The following is a 22,451-nucleotide window of genomic DNA, read 5'->3' as shown; positions in this document are numbered from 1 at the left end:
GATAACTGGATGTTCTCCTTAAGAATTTTCTAGTAGAGAGCAGAATTCATGTTTTCCTCAATTATTGCAAGTCGCCCTGGCCCTGAAGCAGGAAAGCATCCCCACACAATCACACTACCACCACCATGCTCAACCGTAGGTATGATGTTCTTTTTGTGGAATTCTGTGTTTGATTAATGCCAGATGTAACGGGACCTGTCTTCCAAACAGTTCCACTTTCGACTCATCAGTCCACAGAACATTCTCCCAAAAGGTTTGAGGATCCTCAAGGTGTATTTTGGCAAAATTCAGACAAGCCTTAATGTTCTTCTGGGTTAGAAGTGGTTTTCGCCTCGCCTCTCTTCAATGAATGCCATTTTTGGCCAGTGTCTTTCTGATAGTTGAGTCATGAACAGTGACCTTTATTGATGTGAGAGAGGCCTGCAGTTCCTTGGATGTTGTCCTTGGCATTTTTGTGACTTCCTGGATGAGTTGTCGCTGTGCTCTTGGAGGAATTTAGGAAGGTTGGCCACTTCTGGAAAGGTTCACTACTGTGCCAAGTTTTCTCCATTTGGAGATAATGACTCTCACTTTGGTTCTTTGGAGTCCCAGAGCCTTTGAAATAGCTTTGTAACCCTTCCCAGACTGATGTATTTCAATCACCTTTTTCCTCATCATTTCTTTAGACCTTGGCATAGTGTGCTACTGGGTGAGACCTTTTAGCCAACTTCATGCTGCTGAAAAAGTTCTATTTAGGAGTTGATTTGATTGAACAGGGCTGGCAGTAATCAGGCCTGGGTGTGTCTAGTCCAGCTGAACCTCATTATGAATGCAATTTCATAGATTTGGGGATTTAGCTTTAGCAGTTAACTAAGGGGGCAAATAATTTCTCACACAGGCCCAGTGGGTACTGGATAACTGTTCTGCTTCAATAAATAACATTATCATTTAAAAACTGTATTTTGGGTTTGCTAAGATTGCCTTTGTTTTATGTTAGATTTTATTTGAATTTTTGAAACAATTTAGTATGAGATATACAAAAGACCAGAAGAAATCAGGATGGGGGCAAATACTTTTTCACACCACTGTACTCCCTTCCCATCTTTTGGTGTGTTATATTGGTACTGCAAGAGTGAGAGACAGGGGATGAGGGAGATTTGGAGGTGTGGAGGAGAAACATACAGAAAAATAGACAAGGGAGAAGTGTCAGTGTAATGTATGTTTCTTGTGTGTGCAGACAGAAGAGTGCCATTTCTCTGCTCTGAATAGTTATGATTGTGCTGAAGGCAGAAACAAACAGAGCACTTAGCGCAGTGACAGCAGAGGAGATGGGGGGAGAGGAGAGGGGGGTGGAGGAGAGGAGGATGGGAGGAGGGTCTATCATGAGATTGAAGCGATGACAAAATTACACACCCTCCAGAACTATTCCTCCCTTGTTCAGCGCAGTACAGTGTACCTCTGTAGCCCTGCTAATAGTTGCCATAAAGCACACACACATGCAAGCATCAACAGACAGTGCCTTGTGCCAGAAGCAACCCACTGTTTGTCTGTTGTGTTGTAAATGCTCCAAAGTTACATGTATATCTCATTCTGTTCTTTGGCGCATGCAGAGCTCACGGACAAACTAAATTACAAATTTTATAATACCGAATATTCGTGCAGATCCCTACACTCATCCAAACTGCAATGGTGTTTCCTCCACCAAACACTGAGTCTTTCAAAAACGCTCTCCATAACCGCATACTTTGAAAAAATATAGGAAATTTAAAACTGAGTTTTCAAACAAAAACAGATTAGTGTGGATGTTGTCTAAGCCTATTGTATGTTCAATCAAATGGAAATAAAAACAATATAGCTTACTGAATTTTAAAACCACTTTTGTTTTGTTTTTCAATGCTTTCCTCCTTTAAAATTCCTCCTTTTAATTTCTTTGAATTATCATCATTTGGGGGCTTTTCTCAGCAAATACTGATATATGCAATTCAGTCGATAAAATAATCAACGTTTCATGTAATTAATTGGATTACACTTTTTTTAATCAATTTATAATGATCTATTATCTAATAATTCTTTTCAGTACTACAATTTTCGTACTTTGGTACACTGCGATGTTCAAGTGTCCCTCTCTATCTTTTACGAGACCAGAAAAAGATATAAAAAACAGGTAGAGAGGTGTAATATCAGCTTACTTCACACACGCACACAGTCACACATCCTTAAAGCTCGTTTGCCTCTGTTCTAAGTAAATGAATATTGTATTACACAGACAGGAGGAGTTTAGCACGAGAAAAAGGTGCTTCTCTCTCTCTCATCACACAAGCATGCACTCATTTGCAGGTCTGTAGTGGTACTCAAAACATGCAATGATTTCCAATACTCAACATGGAGCAAATCTGTTCTGAAATGGCTTTCGGTGGGAGGCTATTAACCTATCAACACACTGACTCTCTTAACCTGCAAGCATGTGCATGCAAAAAGACACATTCACCAATTCGAGTTCAGCTTGAGAGTGAACACAATAGGAGTCAGACACTGCTAGACCATCCGCACCCTGTGTGTCTCTGGCACGGGGCCAGAATGAAGGAAAAAGGGGAAGATGACATGAGAGTGAAAAAGTCAAGAGGGAAGGGATTCGCCAGGGTTGTGCAGAAAGAGGAGGGTAAAGAATGAAAGAGATGGGGTATTTAGCAGTGCATCACTCTGTGCACTGACTGTATGAAAACAATGGCAGCTGTCAGTCAATGACTTCACAGACAATGTTTTTGCATGAAAGTACCTCTTAAAGGGACAGTTCTCCTTAAAATGAAAATTCTGTCATCATTTATTCACCCTCATGTTGTTCTAAACCTAAAACGAGATGTTAGGCAGAACGTTAGCCTTTGTGACTATTCAATTTCATTGCATTTTGTTTTTTCCTATACACTGAAAGTGAATGGTGACTGGCACTGACATTCTGTCTAGCATCTCCTTTTGTGTTCTACAGAACAAAGAAATACAGGTTTGGAACTACATGAGGGTGACTAACTGATAACAGAATTTTCATTTTTGGGAGAACTATACCTTTAAGGTGTCAGAACGCCTTCCAAAACACCATAAATGTCACGTCTGGTGATTCAGAGTGAATTCAAGTGAGCTATGAAAATATTTAGCAAGTTCTATGCTTATTTCTTTTTACATTTCTAAAATTGCTTTTAGTCAGGATGTTACATAAACACTGATTTTGGATGTGCCCTTATGCCTTCATACCTCTGTATACTGCCTGTGAATGCAGCATTTTTCAGCTTTCCGTCAGAGCAATGGATAAAAAAGTGAGAGAGGGAGGCAGAGAGAGACTGCCACTGCAGGCAGAGGGGTGGGGGAAGAGTAAGAGGAACATTGGCAGTGTTAAAGGGACCATCTTCGATCCTGCTGTGGTCTTGTGAGAGGAAGAAGGTATACCGGAAGAGCAGAGGAGACAGAAAAAGAGACAGAAAGACAGGAGATGGAATTATTACATCTTGCAAGGCACAAGTGTGGATAAAGGCCAGCAGTAACAGGCACTACTGACACCAGAGTGGGGAAGGAGAGAGTGTGATAAAAAAAAGAGAGCAACAGAACAAGAGAGGTTTAGAGAGAGCGCAAGGTTTGGGAAGGGGTGGTTGGGAAAAGAGCACAAACATCTTTCCTGTCAGCAGACAGAAATTTTATCGCTGTTAAAAGCGCTCCGTAGAATCTCACAGACTGAATACCTCAGAATCACCTCTCAAACACACCACTCAGCCTCACAACACTGCCAACAAAACCACACGCTAATGGACAGCAAGATCCAGACTAACTGTCCCGCTTTCACACGGTTCCATTTGTCTGTTTGTTTTTTAAGGAATAACAATAAAAAAGCAAATTAACAAAACTTTTGTCATCATTTACTCACTCTCATGTCATTCCAAACCTGAATGATTTTCTTCTGTGGAACACTTCAGGAGATGTTTTTAAGAATGTACTGGTTACTTTTTCCATGCAATTGCTAGAGATTGAGCTTCAAAAAAGGTGACTGTTGCACTATATTCCAAGTCTTCTGAAGCCATACAATAGATTTAGGTGAGAAACAATTTGTTGTTCACTGAATATCTTGACATCAGAATGGTACATGCGTGACACACTGTTTTTACGAGTCAGACCTTTTCAATAAATTGGCTGATCTGCTTTACAAAACTGGTCTGAATGAGCGCATTTACATGCACGATCTTACATAATTATGCTGAATAACCTGGTGATGTAAACGTCTTTAATGTCTTTCCTTTATCAAGGTTAGTTCATAAATGGTTAAAACAAATCCAATTTTTGGCCATTACCCCAATTTAGCATTGCGTTTAAACACCTTTGCACATGCCAGTTTATGTTTTGACATCAAAAGCAGAGAATAATCTGATGATTTTAAGTCTAACGTAAATATGTTTTTTTTTTGCATGGTCAGATTTTTTGAATAAGCTGATTTTTGGTAGTTTTCAGCATATTGGTGCATATGTAAATGCAATCATTGATTAGTTCTTGAATCTAATGTCTCTACATTTTTGGGTGAACTATTCCCTTAATTCTGAAGCTCTTGAGAATTAATTCTGCTCCAGATTGTCTGTGCTGAAATATATCTGTTTAAAATGCAAAACAGCAGTTTATTGGAATCCTATAAATCCCTGGACTAGTATGGTCGAACAGACACCATGGCAAGTGAAGGTCTCTTTTCATCTACAGGCTTAAACGTGTAGTAAAGGGTCAGTTTAAACTGAACAGTCGACTCTGTGCTGTTTTGTATCTTACAAAAAATTAAAATGTAATTATACAGGGGGATGGAGTGGGAGTATGGCCACGGGCAATGAGTCCTTCTTTTAGGGTGGGCAGTCACATGCCTCTGTCAAAACATATTACTCCTCCACTCTCCACGTTCCAGCAGAGCGCATTATGGAAAGAGAAAGCGATAGAGAGAAAGCGAGAGAGAGAATGGAGAGTGCACTAAAAGATTTCTACTGAAGGCTCCAGATCAGCAAATGATAATCATAAATAGTCATCATCTCTTACATATTAGTGATGAAGGTTGATTGCAAGTATGTGGGGGGGGGGTCAGGTTTCCTGTGGTTTGTGCTTCTTAAGTGTATGACTCAGCAGTGCATTCAGGAGATGCCACCCCAAAGAATCTTTCTCTCTCTATCTATCTATCCATTCACATTCTCTCTTTCTCCTCTCATCATACTCTGAAAGACCAAGAGGGTCTATTAGCATCTTCAGAGAGATTAAGCAGAATCAATTTGTGCAGCTCCTTTCCAACATCATATACAAAACACTCTCCTGTTTACAAGAAACAAGGTTGTTTGAAAATGGACTGCAGATTTTAAGTACTAAAGCTGGTACTAAACCACACCAGTGTACAAAGAAAAACTTTATCTTCATCGTGGCAGTCAAGTCTCAGACAGCCAGACTTTAGATCACTGTCAAATGTACCAAAGTCTGGAGAACATTTTGGCCTTTCATGGCAAAAAAAACGCCCACTTTGGAAAGGGTCGTCTGACCCATTCCCAAGGGATGAGATTGTAAAAGGAGCAAACAACAGTTTGTCCAACAAAACAGTAGTTTTTACAAACAATGCTATACTGTGTAAGGTTATACAGACCTCTCTCCATTCAAAAGAAATAAGTACCAGTCATTTCGTGAAAATAACTCTACAAAGCAAAGTAAACAGTTGTGCTTATGTATATCCTGTATTGTTTACTTGCTGCTCCTTGCCTAGAACTACTCTTAAAAATATTTCAAAGATTGGAAAACTGACAAAGTCTCCCTCTGAAGCACTCACAGTAGCCGCCTGCTCACTTAAACAAAACCTTTCCCAGAGGAGTGATAAAAACCCGTTAACTGTGGCTTTCGCAAGTTCTGTTCTGGCCAATTTAGAGTGCAACATGCATCAGACAGTCTCTGAATGGTCCATGGGTAGTCCATCCAAGGCTGAGCCTTGTGCAGCACTTAAAAGCAAATGAGCAGCTGTAGCTTGTTGTTGGCAGTAGTCTGGCATTTCTGAGCTAGAATAATGGCCTTGATCTGTCAGTACCTGGAGAGTATTCTGGCCTTATGTGTTGTTACGTCTTGCAAGGGCCAATCAATCCTCTGTCTGACAGCTGTGTAACACATCTGATGGTCACACATGCACCAACACTGGCCCATGTGACTAAGAAAGTTGCAGAGTCTTGTTCAATTTAAACTCAAACAGGTGCCAGACTTAGACCTTGATACAAAGCACAGGTGAGAGACTGGTTAGAATTCAATCAATCAGCTTTTTATAAGGAAAGTTTTAAATTTATCTCTGATTTGATACTGTATGTCTGAGTCTCTCCCATAAACCGAAGCATGTTCTGTAATGGCCATAAGACTGGAATCAAATGGTAGTGTCTTAGAGATATTGTAGAAATGATAGTGATCATTTACTCGTCCTCATGTTGTTCCAAACCCATCTTTCTTTCGTGGAACACAAAAGAGATTTGGGCAGAGTCTTAGTCTTAGGCACCACTCACTTTCATTTTAAAAGATGCAAGCAAAAATTTATTTTCAAGATATTTTGAGTTATTAAACATAACGTCCCAAGGATCCTGAGTCAGGATCATGAACTCCTGTCCTTTTTCATATTCTGTGATACATAAAAATACATCAGTTCCCCAAATTGTACCTTTCTAAGCTTAAATACATGATACCTCACCTTCTTTGATGCTATTTGCCAACCTGGTCTCAGAATTAACGTTACTCTATATAAATTTTTGCAAACTGACTTGTACTTGCCACTGTCTACGTTTCGCTGAAATTTCCTGATGAAATTAACACTAGAGGAGCTACAACAACTGTGTGGTTTAATCATTGACACACAAATCACAAGTACAATTGCTGATTTTGATTTTATAAAAACATATTTTTCACACAATTGATCACCCCCCGCCATGTTATGATATCAAAACACTTTTACTTTAACGTGTGATTTGACAAAACTAAACATTTAACACTTGTATTACAGACCCACCTACATATACACACTTATTCCTATGTCTTTAGCTTGCTTGGTAGCTCACCTGATAGAGCGTTGGACTTTGAGCCTGTTAATTTGAGACTTTGAGTTCGAGTCCAGCCAAAGATGCGTGAAAGTGGTATAGAAGCAACACAAAATGATGTGGTTGCTTCAATTAATGTGTGTTTTCTTTTTTATTATTTCGAATTTGCATTTTAAAACACTATTGTTAGGCTTAGGTGTTGGTTAAGGCAGTGTTTCCCAACCACTGTGCCGCAGCACACTAGTGTGCCGTGAAAGATTGTCAGGTGTGCCGTGGAAATGGATCAAATTCCACAAAATAAATAAATGCATGAAAAAAATAATAATTTCGGGGATCCAAACTCCTCACCTTTCGGAGAAATTCGTCGTTTTTAAACCATAATCGGTCACTTTTGTGTATGTGAAGAGCAATGATTACTGTGCAAAAGTGACTGATATTTATACGCATTAAGGGTCTTTCACATGACTCGTGTCAGCGCTGCAGAATACATTGAAGTCTATGAAGTGACACCACTTTACATCAAAGTGTTTTTCACACACACGTTTTTGCTTCACCAATAATGTCTTTGAGAGTACTAAGCAACAAGAAATATTAAAAAACTGTCCAAATCTGTGAGGAGGTATTGAATGTCTCATCATTTCTTTTAATTAAATATTACCTTATTGTTTACGAATATCAGAGACCTCAGTTATTGAACTAATTTAAATTCACCAAGAAAACGCTTAGACCTAAACATAAACGAGTCCTTTTATTACTTTCTGCTATCAAAGCAACTGCAAGCTTTTTCTCTCTCTTCCAAATACATTCTCAATGTTTATTATGCACACCTCCCGCATTTTACGTGGCAAAATCACCCCTCTGTGATGCTTTCAGCAACTCTTGTCATGTGGAGGGTAATGCGGCGCTTGACGCTGGCGTTGAACAGAGCATTGGCGCCTCGACTCAGCTCATGTGAAATGCGCTTTACAATGATGAAAGAACATTATTGAAACTCAAAATTATTATTATTAGACTATTATTGTGGTCTTTTCTGATAAAAGTCAAGCTCAGCTGTTAAATAGGCTACAGTAGGAAAATGATACTGTAAATCTGCTTTGTGTTTATAATTCTTATACTGAAGTCAGTAGATTTGTAGTCATGCAAGTTTTAATAAAGGAGAAGGTAAGAACGTTATTGAAACACTATTATTAGACTACTATTGTTGTCTTTTTGGATGAAAAATAATGTTCAAACTGAATGAGAACTTACAGATCTGCTTTGTTCTTTTAATGCTTAAACACTATAAAGTCTCTTGGTAGATTTCAGTCATGAACGACTCAAAATGATTCACTGACTCACTCATAGCACATAAGATGCTCATTTGTCACCACCTAGTTACATCTCCAGATGGGGTCACTGAAATAATCAGTTATTAAAATTTAACACATTTGTGAAACAGAAGCAAGCCTCACCAAAATACTCTTTATTTTGCAGCTAATTCTGCACAATTGTAAACTTGAATAAACTTGAATCACTAAAATAGCTGGAATTGGTGCTTTTAGGTTATTCTTTTAAAAAAATATCCCCAGAAAAAATGTTCATGGACCAGTGATTGTCTTACCTTTTTTGCCCCTCATGAGTTTGTATCCCTGTAATTTGTTTTGGCACTGCAAGAACAAATCTACAAATTAGTAAAGTAAATTTGTTGTTTTTTTCATTACCCATTTAGCACTCTTGCCACCTGTGACCTCACACAGCGTTCTTGAAAAGGAAAAATATTGGCGATGGTTAGCCTATGTGGGATAGTGGTGTGCCGTAGTGTTTTAGTCGTAAAAAGTGTGCCGTGGGAGAACAAATGTTGGGAAACACTGGGTTAAGGGTAAGGATGTCTGTTTTGTTAAACTCTCATTTATCTTTTTGGACACATTTGGCTAGGTTTAGGGTAAAGTTTTAGGTTAGGGAGGTACGTTTTACTTAATAAAACCTCCATCTCTAATTCACCTTAAAAACCTTGTCTGATTACAACCTCATTTTACTCGGTTTTGGATCTGTCTTTCCAATGAAGTCACATCACTAAACGCTACATAGACTTCCTTACATCTGAGCTAGTGATAACTGCAAACCTCTCTAACCATCCTTGGCATCTCTACTAGAGGTTTTGTTCAGGACCTTGTGGAATCATCTCCATGGAATAGACTCAGTTTCTGGTGGTCCTGAAGGGCAGCTTTAGAGTTACCTCTTCCACAATCCATCCAGGCTCTTTGTTCAGTATATGGGTCAGTTCTCCAGAAACCTGCTAGGAACAGCATGAGCACTACCATGGGAGGAAACGGTTCACCTCTTTGCCCTAATTACTGCTAGCGACACAGTCAAGTTTCATGGGGAAGTATCAGGCCTATTGCTAAAATGTATAATGGTCAGCATTGAAGCTTTCCATGTCACCAGCAGATGTTTTGTTTTGAATGCTGGTCCCCATCTTGGGATGCTGGTGTCCCCACAAGTCTTCATAACTAGTTTACCCGCAAGAGTTCATAGTCAAATTTTTCAACAGAAAGACCATGCTTGTTGTCCATAGGGATGCAACTAGTTATGTTTCTGGTTGCCATTCAGATTATTCTTAATGATTACAATTCCTTAACTGTTCTATTAATTCTTATCAACACCCTGTCTACACCAGACCTGAGCAGCGCATCACGTCACAAACAATAGAACCCTATATAATCAATAATGCTGTCTACACTGGAAGCGGCCGTTGCGGTGTGTCCGACACAGCGACAATAAACTAGTGTTGACATGTCCAGTGTAGACAGTCTCAAGCAGTTGCGTCGCACCGCATCAACAGATGTGCCCGCAGTAGACAGGGTGTAAGAATAGAGAGAAATATTTGAAAATAAGTAGGGCTGCCCCCTAATAGTCGACCAAATGTTAGTCGATGAGAAGAGTCTTGGTCGATCAAGTTTTGATTGGTCGGTTCCTCCACAGGAAACCGAAGAACACCGGTATTACCACTGGTTGGACGCTAGGTGGTACTATGGGGTAATTTTCGTTAAGCAGGGTTAGGGATAAGCCTACACAATAACACCTTGATTTCAAACTTTTAACTTAATTTTTTTAACTAAAATTTCAAATGAAACTGGAAAAAAATTAAGTGCAATTAAAATGTGTGTTCAACTTTTTGAAAGATGGCTTTACAACAGTTGTCAACTTCTCTCTGGAAAAGAGATATCCAATTACATCGGCAACACCCGGGCTGATGGATCGGTGAATATTTTTGCTTTTGTGATTTTGCATTGAAAATTAAATGTATTTAAAAAACTAAAACTTTAAAACCAATACATTATGAAAAAGCAATCAAAATAATGAAGTGATCAAAACAATATATATATATATATATATATATATATATATATATATATATATATATATATATATATATATAAACATCCTTTTTTCAGGACACTGTATTTTAAAGATAATTATGTAAAAATCCAAATAACTTTACAGATCTTTATTGTAAAGGTTTTAAACAATGTTTTCCATGCTTGTTCAATTAACCATAAACAATTCATGAACATGCACCTGTGGAACGGTCGTTAAGACACTAACAGCTTACAGACGGTAGGCAATTAAGGTCACAGTTATAAAAACTTAGGACACTAAAGAGACCTTTCTACTGACTCTGAAAAACACCAAAAGAAAGATGCCCAGGGTCCCTGCTCATCTGCGTGAACGTGCCTTAGGCATGCTGCATGGAGGCATGAGGACTGCAGATGTGGCCAGGGCAATAAATTGTAATGTCCATACTGTGAGACGCCTAAGACAGCGCTACAGGGAGACAGGAAGGACAGTTGATCGTCCTCACAGTGGCAGACCATGTGTAACAACACCTACACAGGATCGGTACATCCGAATATCACACCTGCGGGACAGGTACAGGATGGCAACAACAACTGGCCGAGTTACACCAGGAACGCACAATCCCTCCATCAGTGCTCAGACTGTCTGCAATAGGCTGAGAGAGGCCATTGGTCACATGTCTGTGAAACTTGTTCAGTTTGTGTCTTAGTTGTTGAATCTTTTCATGTTCATACAAATATTTACACATGTTAAGTTTGCTGAAATAAAAGCAGTTGAAAGTGAGAGGATGTTTCTTTTTTTGCTGAGTTTATATATATATATATATATGACCACCTTTCCATTTACCGTCAGGCAAGTAACCCTCTAAAAATGCAGGTGGAAAATGACTTACACAAATGAAGACATAAAAATTATAAATGCAAAAATAATAATAATGATGATAATAATCACTGAAATATAAATCATGGTTGGAGGTGAACGTGTTTTTGTATTATTTTATCTTTAATAGATGTACAGGCTGCAGATTTGTTGTCACAATGAACTGCTCTGTAGAAATAAAGTGAACTGAACTCAAAGCACCTCCTGAGCTGAGATGTCTGAGGTCATTTACAGCACTCATAGACGATACTGTTCTTGCAAAAAAAAACAAACACGAAAAACAAAAAAAAAAAAACAGAGTAAGAACCTTTTACATGCGAATTCCACGAGACTGCACACCTCCGTACAAACAGCGTGTCATACATGCGCATAGACGTCTTTTCTGTCATTTATTTTTAATAATATAATAAAGTGTGTTTCTTCAAGCACGTGTCTGTGTGTCTACGGGCAAATTATTTGTAATATTAATTTGATAATAATAATACCCTAGTAATAATAATAATTTAATACAATAATGGGAAAACGAGCCAAATATCGTCTTGACTTCGTCAAAGGCATCAGATATAGGCGATCACTCTGACAATCGTCGATCCCAGAGATCATCGTCTATCGGCACAACCCTAATGTGCCTTTCTCTCTATAAATTAACAAAATGTTCAGACAGTCTCCTTGCTGGTTTTTCATACACTATAGGACATTAAGCACATACAAATGCAAATCACCAGATCTATCAGAGCCAAATACCATCATCTTCTTTCTAGTTATTCTGATCGCCCATCTTCTGAGTCATTTCTCATTATCTCTCTCCTCCATTCCACAAACACTCCTCCAAGTCATGCCACATTTCTTATAACCCTCTTTTTCTCCTACCCCAGCTTGTTTCCTGCCCTGGTTGTCCTTTCCACCTTCTCTCCTGGGGTAGCGCAGGCATGTTGAGCTGCTGGAGTGTATTATAGTACTCTAACTCCCTCCCTCCATTTCTATCTGTCTCTCTCTGTGGCCTTGAGAGAGTTAGAGCTGCCACCCCTCTCTGCACTGCCTCCCACATGCCAACAGACGACACACTGAGAGCGATAAAGAAACACTCTAAGCTCCCTCCCTTCTCTGCACCTCTGCTCCTCAGCTCTCATAGGGAGCATTTAAAAGAAGTTTACTCAAAAAATTAATCTGTCATTATTATTTACTCACCCACCAGTTGTTCAAAATCTATATGCTGTTATTCTTTCGTATATAACAAAGTAAACATTTTAGTAGAATCATACTGCAGCTCAAGTGATACAACAGTTTTACAGTGACCAGGGGATGTCAAGCTTCAAAATGGACAGTAAAAGCACCATAAAAGTAGTCCAAATGACTTGACTATGCTATGCTCTATATTCCAAGTCTTCTGAAGTCATATAATAGGTTTAGGTTAGGAACAGACTGACATTTAAGTCACAATTCACTAAAATCTTCACCTCTCCAAAAGCCTGCATCCAGCCCATGTTCACGTCCAGATTCAAAAATGTCTTAATGATTCTTCAAAGTGTTTCACAGAAACAAATGTCAGCATATTGGTTTGGAAAGGCATGAGGGTGAGTAAATTATGACAACATTTCCATTTTGGGGTGAACTACCCCTTTAAATTTCTATGTGAAGTCACCAAAACGGTGGAGTCAGATATGAAAGAAATGAGCAGGTGATGCTCTTTAGATACCAAAGTGACTATTTCTAAAACTCATTAAATATCACCTCAGAATGTCCCCACACACACACTTCTAGGCCTGTTAAAATTCACACAAATGTGTGTGTTTGCCTGTTGCTGTTGATGAGAGGTCATGTGCATTGTGCTGCAGTCAGAGCAGCCCACATAACTATGAGGTCACAGGAGAGTGCAGACGCAGCCTGTGACTCCTCTCATCTTTGCGAGTCTGAGAAGCGATTAAGCAGGCGATTTTGTGCGAGTGGGAGTGGCACGTTCCACCTTTTCACTCACCCCGTCTCACCCACCTACATCCCCCTCACGCACATGCTTGTTCTTTTTGTAGCCTGCAGTGCAGGGAATGAACATAGCATGTCTTCCAAAGACCCGGCCGTGGCTTTAACAAGACACCTCTGGAATCCTAATCACTGCAATCATGCACTTGACAAATCATTTCAAATGGTCAATTTTTCAAAACAAATGTTATATATTCTAATGTTCAGACATGTACAGGCCAGAAGTTTTATTTGACTAAAATGCAAACTCAAAGAATCGAAGGCTTTTTCACACTTCACACAGGTTCGATTCCACCCTCCTCCCCCTTTCCCCTCTAGTGTCTTTTCCCATTGTATTATTTGGATTGTGCGATGTACAATATTCCCTCATGTCATTTTTTTAAGTGAAGTGCCTATGCTCTACTTGTATGTTTCTATGATGTAGCAAAGCAGAAAGTTCAACACTTCTGCAAAGCTCCGAAGTCCAATGAAGATGAATGACAAACAAGTAAGACATTGTATCTGAATCGTTGTACTACTCTAGTACTAATGGAAATTTGCTATGAAGCACTACATATTGCTTTCTCCCATGTATTGTGTTTCTGCTTGTATTATTCTAATTTGTAAGTGCTAAACTGATAAATGTAAATTAATAGCAATACACTAATCCAAAAGAATATATGTTTATGTATATCGCAATACTATCATCTCACCACCCAGATATCAATATATTATTGTATCACTAGGTTCCTGCTGATCCCTACCCTTAGTACAGACATCTTTAAGTGTCAGAACAAGATGCATACCATTGAGATAGAGTCCCAAACAATGAGGCAGGCTGTCCAGAGTTCCTGTGTTGAGTCCGTACAGGATGCTGATGGGGCAATGCTGCATCTCAGGGATGGTGATTGGGGGAGGAGAGGAGACAGAGCCGAGGAGGAGGAGGCACCATCAGACAGAGGCACAAACCCTTTATTTGGAACCATATGACACAAAGCCTCCTCTCCTCGATTCTTCTCCTCTCCCTTTCTCTTAATGGCTAACAGCCTCTTTCAATTTAATGGATTGCAACAGAGGAGGATGGGTAGAGTGTACTGTGTGTGTGTGTGTGTGTGTGTGTATTATATATGTGTGTGTTTGCAGAAATACTGTCTGTAGACACATTGAGGTGAAAAAGATTACGCCCCAAATCCCCACAACATAAAATCCATCATTGTGTATCCCTTTTGATAACAATCAGAATATCCTAAAGCACATGTATGCTTTAACAGTTAGAAAGTGGAAAAGAAACAAGATTTTCGGTGCCCTTCCATGCAAAACTCGCCACTACAATGCTACTGTGTTGTGAGTGGTTGCCAGGGCCCAAGTCATAAGAGCCCACCCCAAAGACTCTGATATTCTGGTCCCTAGATATGGCTTAGGTCCTTCCTTCAATGTAGGTTTATAGGATTTTCTGCATTTTGTATAGTCTGCCAAAAAAAAAAAAAATCGCTTAAAATTAATAGAATGCCTCTCCTCAACAAGCTGCACAAATTGAGGCATCACTTTCTTACAAAGAAGCAAGAAATAAAGAAAGGAAGGTACATCAATGCTCACAGAGTGAATATTTTCAGTGTGTGTGGGGGGCACATAGAGATATTTTATTCACTGTATGATTGAAAGTCAGAGCAGCAGTGATGTGGGCACAGCGCAGACTGGTTATTTTGGGTCCATATGGCCCATTAGGGATAGAACACTGATAGCACCTTTCCTGCAACCTGCCGCAATCGAGCAGTCATTATGAAGCTTTTATGACCTGCAACAGCCATTCAAGGCCTCTGCATTCTGTTAGAGAACAGTCTCATTTTCACACTGGTTCTGCACCATATCAACAAACAACTTACAGAAAATAGACAGGAAAGTGTGAACAGAGGAAAGTTTGGTTGTATTTCGGGGAATTACGCTGAGAAGACAGTGTAAGCCAGTGTTTTGATATATGTGAGAGAGAATGTGTGTATGCAACCTTTGTTCTCTGCTTGTAAAGCTGTCTTGCACAAACTGGAGGCAATGTCAAACAACATCGCCTATCTCTTCACTCCCCCAAACCAAGGATTTGTTTTCATAAAAAGTCTCAAGACACACATAAACAGCCCTGATACCACCACCCACACCTTCCAGGTTTAGCCCATAAGTTCTTCATAAATTATCAATTTAGTCTTTATATCTATTTTATTGGCAATTGTTTTGTTTAAATTTGTTTTGTTTATTATTATTAGCTTATGATTGTTAGTTTTAGTTTTTTCAGTGTTTTCTAGTTTCAGTTGAGCTTTTTAGTATAGTGTATTTAGTTTTTATTTCAAGGTTGATATCATTTAAATGTGTTTAACGTGTGAAATTTCTCAGGGCCATCTAGCGTTATCACTATCTAGTGTCATTTTCATGTTTAATGAAGGTGGGTTGAAGAGGTTCCAAATTTTCATGGTCATTTTTAATTCATTTAGTTCATTTTGGAGTCATGAAAATTTATTTTACTATTTTAGTTTCAGTTTTTCCAGTAGTGTTTCTATTATTAATATTTCAGTTATAACGGAATGTTTCATCAAGTTTTCATTAACAATATTGACACTGTCACCTTTTTCCTTTGTATTTTTGTTTTCTGGTCAGGCCTGTGCACCATTGTGGCCAACAATTTCTGGTTTTCTTTGTTTGGCATATAAACACTCCTCTATGCCTCCAAATGCTGTGCCTCCCTCTCTCCAGACCGCTGCCTGTCAGTTAAGAACGCCCCAGTCTGACTCACTGCTGTGTGGGCAGAATAAAGCTGCATGTTTTGCGTCTCAAGATGCATTTCTAAAGGACATTCCATATGCATCTTTAATTTGCATCCAGACATGGTTGATTCACACTCATCAGGAAATCATCACGCTATGGATTTCTATAGTGGGCTGACTGCAAGTGGAATAGGTGTTGTATGGGAATAAACTGAATTAGATCTGAATTACAGGTGTGAAAAAAGGATGGAAGGAGACCATAAGCATGTATTTTCAATTAATGTCTTCAAACTGTGTTTAAATATGCATGGCCGTGCACATATACACAGTATAGTTTCAGACACTAATGCAAATGCCATTGCAAATGCAAAAACACTCTACACACGAACACATTTTGCTATGCTGCAATACCTCCTACAGAGGCAGCATTTTAAGGCAACACAGGCACACTCCTGGTGCAAAGGTTGTTCCAAAGAGGAAGCATCTTAATTATGCTGCCTTCTGAGAAGCCTAAGCAATAGTTCAATAAGCATCACGTCATTCATTCAGATTAGGCATCTCATCCAATCATTTTCCAGCCATGCTTTAGAAGCTCCGCACAACTGTCCTTAACCGCTTCATTATGCCAACGTTGTTTTCACCCCCACCACATGATCACCACCAGTTTAGGTCCAGTACTGCCATAATGAATAAGCTCCTCTCCCCTGCTGTCATCGTCTTCCAGCAGCATTTGACGGTTCAAGTGCGAATCTGAGCACAGGCTTGCGCCAAAGGAGACTATTCTCACTTTATTTGCATTAATCAGTATATTCTCGAAGTCTTTCTGGAAGAAATGTTGATTATATTCAAGCTTTCATTCAATGCCGAAAAGCATAAAATCATAAAAATTGTTTATTATGCTTATTACAGTATTGCACTTTTAGCTTAGCAACATGCTAAGGTCAAACACTAATCAACTGAGAGTCTAGTCTTCCATCTAGAGTGCTTTTTGTGAGGCATGTGGAATTGCTGCCTATGTACAACGTTTCTACAATTTGGTCACTTATGAGGTTCAATGATGGCTATGATGCTGTCTAAGGCAGCTGTCTATGTAGACAGCAGGTAGCAAGGCAGTGTTAGGTTTTTTTTTTTAACAGAGCTATTGTGGCTTTTGAAGCAACGAGCTGCATATCTTTGATGGAAAGACAAAAGGAACAAGGTAGACTGTCCAGAGTCCTGTTTTTTTTTAGGCAGGATACTATGCTTTATCGGTGTGGTTTGGCACCATCATCGAGGTGGTTGTGTTGATGGGGCAGTGCCGCATCACGGGAATGGTGATGGGGGAGGATATGGAAGCCAGAGGAGGAGGAGGAGGAAGGGTGCTGCTGCGTGGACACAGAAGCAGCCGCCCTTTCTTTGGATTTTACTGTGCATCTGGGATATAAATCAAGCAGTATGTTCAATTAGTGTTCAAATATGGCTTACTTAGAGTTGTCAGATTATCATTAATGTTGTGGGTTAATGTAGTTGCTCAGCCGCAGGTGGATCAGCTGGCCTATAGGCGAGACCGTAACAATATACAATTATATATTTGTGGAGGACGTACTCATTCATTTGTATAACAAGCACTAAAACAGTACTGTCTCTTTAAGAATGGCAGCAGTTCAAAAGGCTTTACAAAAGTGTTTTGGTTCAGCGCACATTAATGAGAGAGAGGAGTAGTATGGTTTCCGTATCCATGCTAATTGTGAATAACATTCATGTTTCTTTTAACTTTTTTAATTAACAACTGACTTGTAAAAAACAAAGTAAATTAAGAGACATCGGGACAAACCTAGTAATGGGTATTTGTACCCATATCAAGAATGGTATCTGTGTGCTGACGAAGAGGACTGAGACCAAGTCGTAACTATAAACCTCTCACACATACACACATCAGTTTCAACTGGCCTCTCCTCAAGGTTGCTCGGAAGATAAACTGTGGAGGATTCATGACAGGGGGGATGAGTGAAGGTAAAAATTTAAATGGACTCTTTCAGGGACAGAAAACTCTACAGGGCCATAAACACAGAGAGCTGCTGTTTACAGAGACCTTGTGTTTTTACTGCGTGTCTTTTCATCTTCACAATGCTCTACACAGTTTAATCTATTGATAACCCCTTAAAAAACGTGACTGCAGGGGAAGTTTGGTTAAGCACAAGTCTTTGAATGTGCTAGTTTAGATTCAGTCTCTGCTGTAACAAAAAATATTTTCGCTTAAAATCGGATAGTATAATCATGCTAACAGCAATCCCACAGATTATCTTATACAGCCTTCAAGTGGAGTCGGAAATATGATAATTTCGTTTTATGCACATGAACATGCAAAACTCTCGTGTGATACTTCATGATATAAACTAAGTCGCAAGTACGTCACATTTTTACAACAGAAACAACTGCTTTTGTCGGGTTGTTCACTGTTTATTTGCTCTGCCAACTGCTGTATTTTGCTTTTGAATTGAATGTGTGACATGTCATTATATTGACTGCACTTGAAGGCAGCATTCGCCACAGTTTTAGCGGTCATTTATCGCATCAAAATATTTCTAGAATTAGCTTTGCAGTGGCTAGTTTCTCTGATTTCCACGAAGTCGCAAGCAGTTTAGAAAGCGCAACCCCATTCTATTCAGCCCCAGGTAAATTTAGGAGCTTTATAATTAGTGCTAATATCATTAGGCAATTTAGTTTTTGAGGCTAAGCCCCCATTGTCGGTTTGAGGACAATCCCTGTGCGGATACTGCGAGACGAGACATCCAAAGAATTGCTATTGTAATTGTTATTAGGCTGTATCTCATTAGATCTTTAACGATTATCATGATGTAGCTTTAATGTAATTAATTATGCTTGTGTAGTGGCTTTAATGCAGGTAAGTACATTTCTCTCAGTGGTAGCTTTGACCATCCAAGATCAGTGGAGATGATCAGGGTAGCTGAGTTATTTTTTCCTATACACTTGGGGAAGGAAATGTCAAAAGTCATAACAGTTTGAAAGACAGGTGACCATGGTGGGAAAACCTCATGATTTCAGACTGTGAGAATGTGTTTGGTTTTGATACTGTCAAAAGCCCAAAGTGAGGTATCCGTGCCCTCTAAAGGCCCAAGTATACTTAGTTTTGCATGCTCCGGATCACCTCTGTTGCTTTTGTTAGTATACTCTTCTGACCGCGAGTGAATACGAACGCATTCAACGCATGCCCACTACAACTTCTTTGTGATACTCTTTTAGAGTCAATGGCCGGCGCACGCAATATAAGCATCATGACATGGTGTGATTTCTTCAGAAATCTTGCTTTTTAGGTTTAGGCACTGATTTGGTAAGGATGTCTTTTTTAAACATCTCATTTATATTTTAAAACACTATTGGTTAGATTCAGGCAAAAGTTTTAGGTTAGGGAGGTATGTTTTTTTGTCTCCCCTCTTCTCCCCAATGCACTCTAAGTCCTCGTGGTGGCATAGTAACTCGCCTCAATCCGGGTGGTGGAGGATGAACCTCAGTTGCCTCCACGTCTGAGACCGTCAATCCACACATCTTAACACATGGCTTGTTGAGCGCATTACCGCGGAGATGTAGCGTGTGGAGTCTTCACGCTATTCTCCGCGGCATCCACGCACAACTCACCACACACCCCACCGAGAGCGAGAACCACACATTATAGCGACCATGAGGAGGTTACCCCATGTGACTCTACCCTCCCTAGCAACTGGGCCAATTTGGTTGCTTAGGAGACCTGGCTGGAGTCACTCAGCACGCCCTGGATTCGAACTCACGACTCCAGGGGTGGTTGTCAGTGTCAATACTCGCTGAGCTACCCAGGCCCCCTAGGGAGGCATGTTTTTCACCGTAAAACTGCGTCTGAATAAGACACAATCTTACTTGCTTTTGGCGCCCCCAGCTGTACATTTCATTGTATAACTGCAGCCAAACATGTTATACAGCGTGTACATTTTTAATTGCATAAATGTTGTCATGTTCACATAAATTTCATGAGACCATGCTGATATTTCTTTTTTTTTTTTTTAAGTTACATGATTATTAAAAGTAAAAGGTGTTTGTCATACAAGCTGTGGTAGAAATCACCCTTCCACATGTCTAAATTTGGTTATTAATTAAGTCTAATCTGCTACACATAAATTTACATTAAAACTGAATATTCAGTCATCAACCCACCCTCACATTACTCGAAACTCTATACTTTATCCACGTGGAACACAAAAGGAGTTATCAAAATGAAAAGAGCAGAAAGATGTCCTTTCCAAACAAGAAAAATGCATGGTGATCACTGGCTGTCAAGTTTTCAGTTGCCATTTTACTTGCTGGTTTATTAAAAATGTACACTCTAACAAAAGCACTAGCACTATATTATCACTGGGACATTAACTTTATAAAGATCTACCCAGTTTTTAAATATTTTTTGGTCCCTTTAGTCATGTCTTGAGCCAGTACTTTCACTAGTGCCACCTGGTGCGTGATGCTCCAGAAGACATGAAATCTGCAGGGTGTGGGGCATAATTACACACAAATTAACCCACATGCACTAATGTACGAGTGTATGGCCAGAGAGAGAGAGAGTGCTAAAGTATCAGCGCTCCTAAAGGAAAAAACAGGAAGTACCCTGGAAAAAAGGAAGAGATCCTGATGACTGCTATCGACTGAATGGTATCAACCCACAGAGTGTGTGGTGTAAATTTACCTACAGACTAGATTTTAATCCTGTATGAATAATAGGTTTTCTGTTACAGATACAGATACATGACGAGGCATTACATCGGATGGTGATTTGAAAAAGGATTTCACCCAGCATTAGTCTTTGAAATCAACTACATAATGATGTTAGAGGATACATTCAAACACAGATGCTGACATTACTAATGTATAGACCGTTAATTCCGCACAGACAGTCGGCAGGTAAACTGATCTAAACACAATATGTATAGGGCTTGCACAACCATTCATTTTTACAAGGCAAGTCAACGTTTACTCCATGTTTCACATGAACTCCGACCATCTCAGACATCCGCAGCACCAAAACATTTGAATGCAAAGTGCTTTTTTTTTTTCTCCACTTTCTTGTAATTCTAAATTACAGGTTACAGATTATTATACAATGCTAATGACACACAGCCATACTGTGCAGCTTTTGGGGTGAACTATCCATTTAAGTTACGTGATCCACAACTGGTCGACACAGACCCAAAAATAAAGAAATATCTTCTCTAGCCCTTGCTTTTGCATCCATGAGATTACTGATTCAACCGGATGAGGGTTAAAAGAGTAAAAGCTTGGGCGCAGACCTCCTAACATTAATAAGAGGGTTTTCAGTAGCAGTAAAGATGAGATCAAGGGAGGGAGAATAATGTACTGAAACCAATCAGCTGATCCTCTGGCCTGGTTAGGATGGGAATAGATGGTGGGCGAGGTGGAGTTTAGGGTTAACTCCTTTTAACATCTGTGCTAAACTCACATCTGTGTGTTTGTGAGTCCCTCTCTGACCAACAGCTGGGTGACTTGCTCCCCACCCCCCATACCTCAATCTCACATCTGTGCCTTTCACAACTCTTTCTAATGCATTCCTCACTCTAGAGCAGCATCACACCAACATTAACACAGGAAGTGTGCTATAGGTCGACAATTGATGCTGCTCCATAAGCTGATCCAGCACTTAATATGGCCTGCTACTTTCCCCAGCCTATGCTGGTGCCGCACCACATATTAAAGGGTGACATCAACCAAAAAGTAAAATACTGTCATTGTTTACTTGGACTCTTGTTACAAACCTGTGTTTACTGTACTTTCTTCCATGAAGCACAAAAGATGTATTCCAGAATACCTAGTGCTCATTCCCATAAAGGGGGACTGGGACTGTTGAGCTCCGAAAATCAAAAATGACAAAAAAGTACCATTAAAGCAGTCCATACGACTTGTATGCTACATTCCAAGTCTTCCGATGACAGATGATTGTGAGGAATAGACTGAAATTTAGGTTGCTGATTACTGAAAATTGTCCCCTCTGCTGCAGCGCTCAAATCTCATTCAACATATGGCACATCATCTCAAATCTCATATGGCACATCAAGACGTGTCAAGCCAGGTTTGAAGTCAATGACAAGACATGCTAGAAACAATGACGTCATATGAAAAAAGTCATATGGGTTTGGAATGACATTCAAGTTATTATTATCTCCCATTAAGTAACTGATGTTTGTCACTATTTTTGTTGAATGGTATTCGAACCAAGGTCACTGGGTGCCGCAAACACACCTTTAAATTTAGAGGAATAAACAGACAGAGTGGAGCGCCCCTTTTTTAATGGTTTATCTTATCTCATTCCTCCAGTAGGGTGTTTTATTCGCCCTCCTGTAAAAGCCGGAGGCACTGATAGCGCTGGGTCCAAATTTCAGGGGCATTTTGGAGATTTATGGAGCAACCTTTACACAGCCTCTCTGAAATGCACCGTATCCACACTCTATAAAACAAT

The 22,451-nt window shown here is 39.6% G+C and overlaps 2 protein-coding genes across 3 annotated transcripts in view; both read right to left on the bottom strand.

Annotated features, from left to right (window-relative positions):
• LOC127419401 (nucleolar protein 4-like) overlaps positions 1–22,451 on the bottom strand; it is a 132,009-nt gene that overhangs the window by 27,800 nt on the left and 81,758 nt on the right. The window lies entirely within an intron of this gene.
• Positions 11,365–22,451, bottom strand: part of LOC127419409 (F-box only protein 6-like) — a 312,359-nt gene continuing 301,272 nt past the window's right edge. The window contains exon 7 of the transcript XR_007893666.1: positions 11,365–11,591. The gene's annotated coding sequence lies outside the window, so the exon portion shown is untranslated. The remainder of the gene's footprint in view (positions 11,592–22,451) is intronic.

This window comes from Myxocyprinus asiaticus, chromosome 28 (assembly GCF_019703515.2).
Source record: "Myxocyprinus asiaticus isolate MX2 ecotype Aquarium Trade chromosome 28, UBuf_Myxa_2, whole genome shotgun sequence".
Classification (NCBI taxonomy): Eukaryota; Metazoa; Chordata; class Actinopteri; order Cypriniformes; family Catostomidae; genus Myxocyprinus; species Myxocyprinus asiaticus.
Note: the sequence above shows the minus strand (reverse complement) of the source record. Positions and strands in the feature narration are given on the sequence as shown.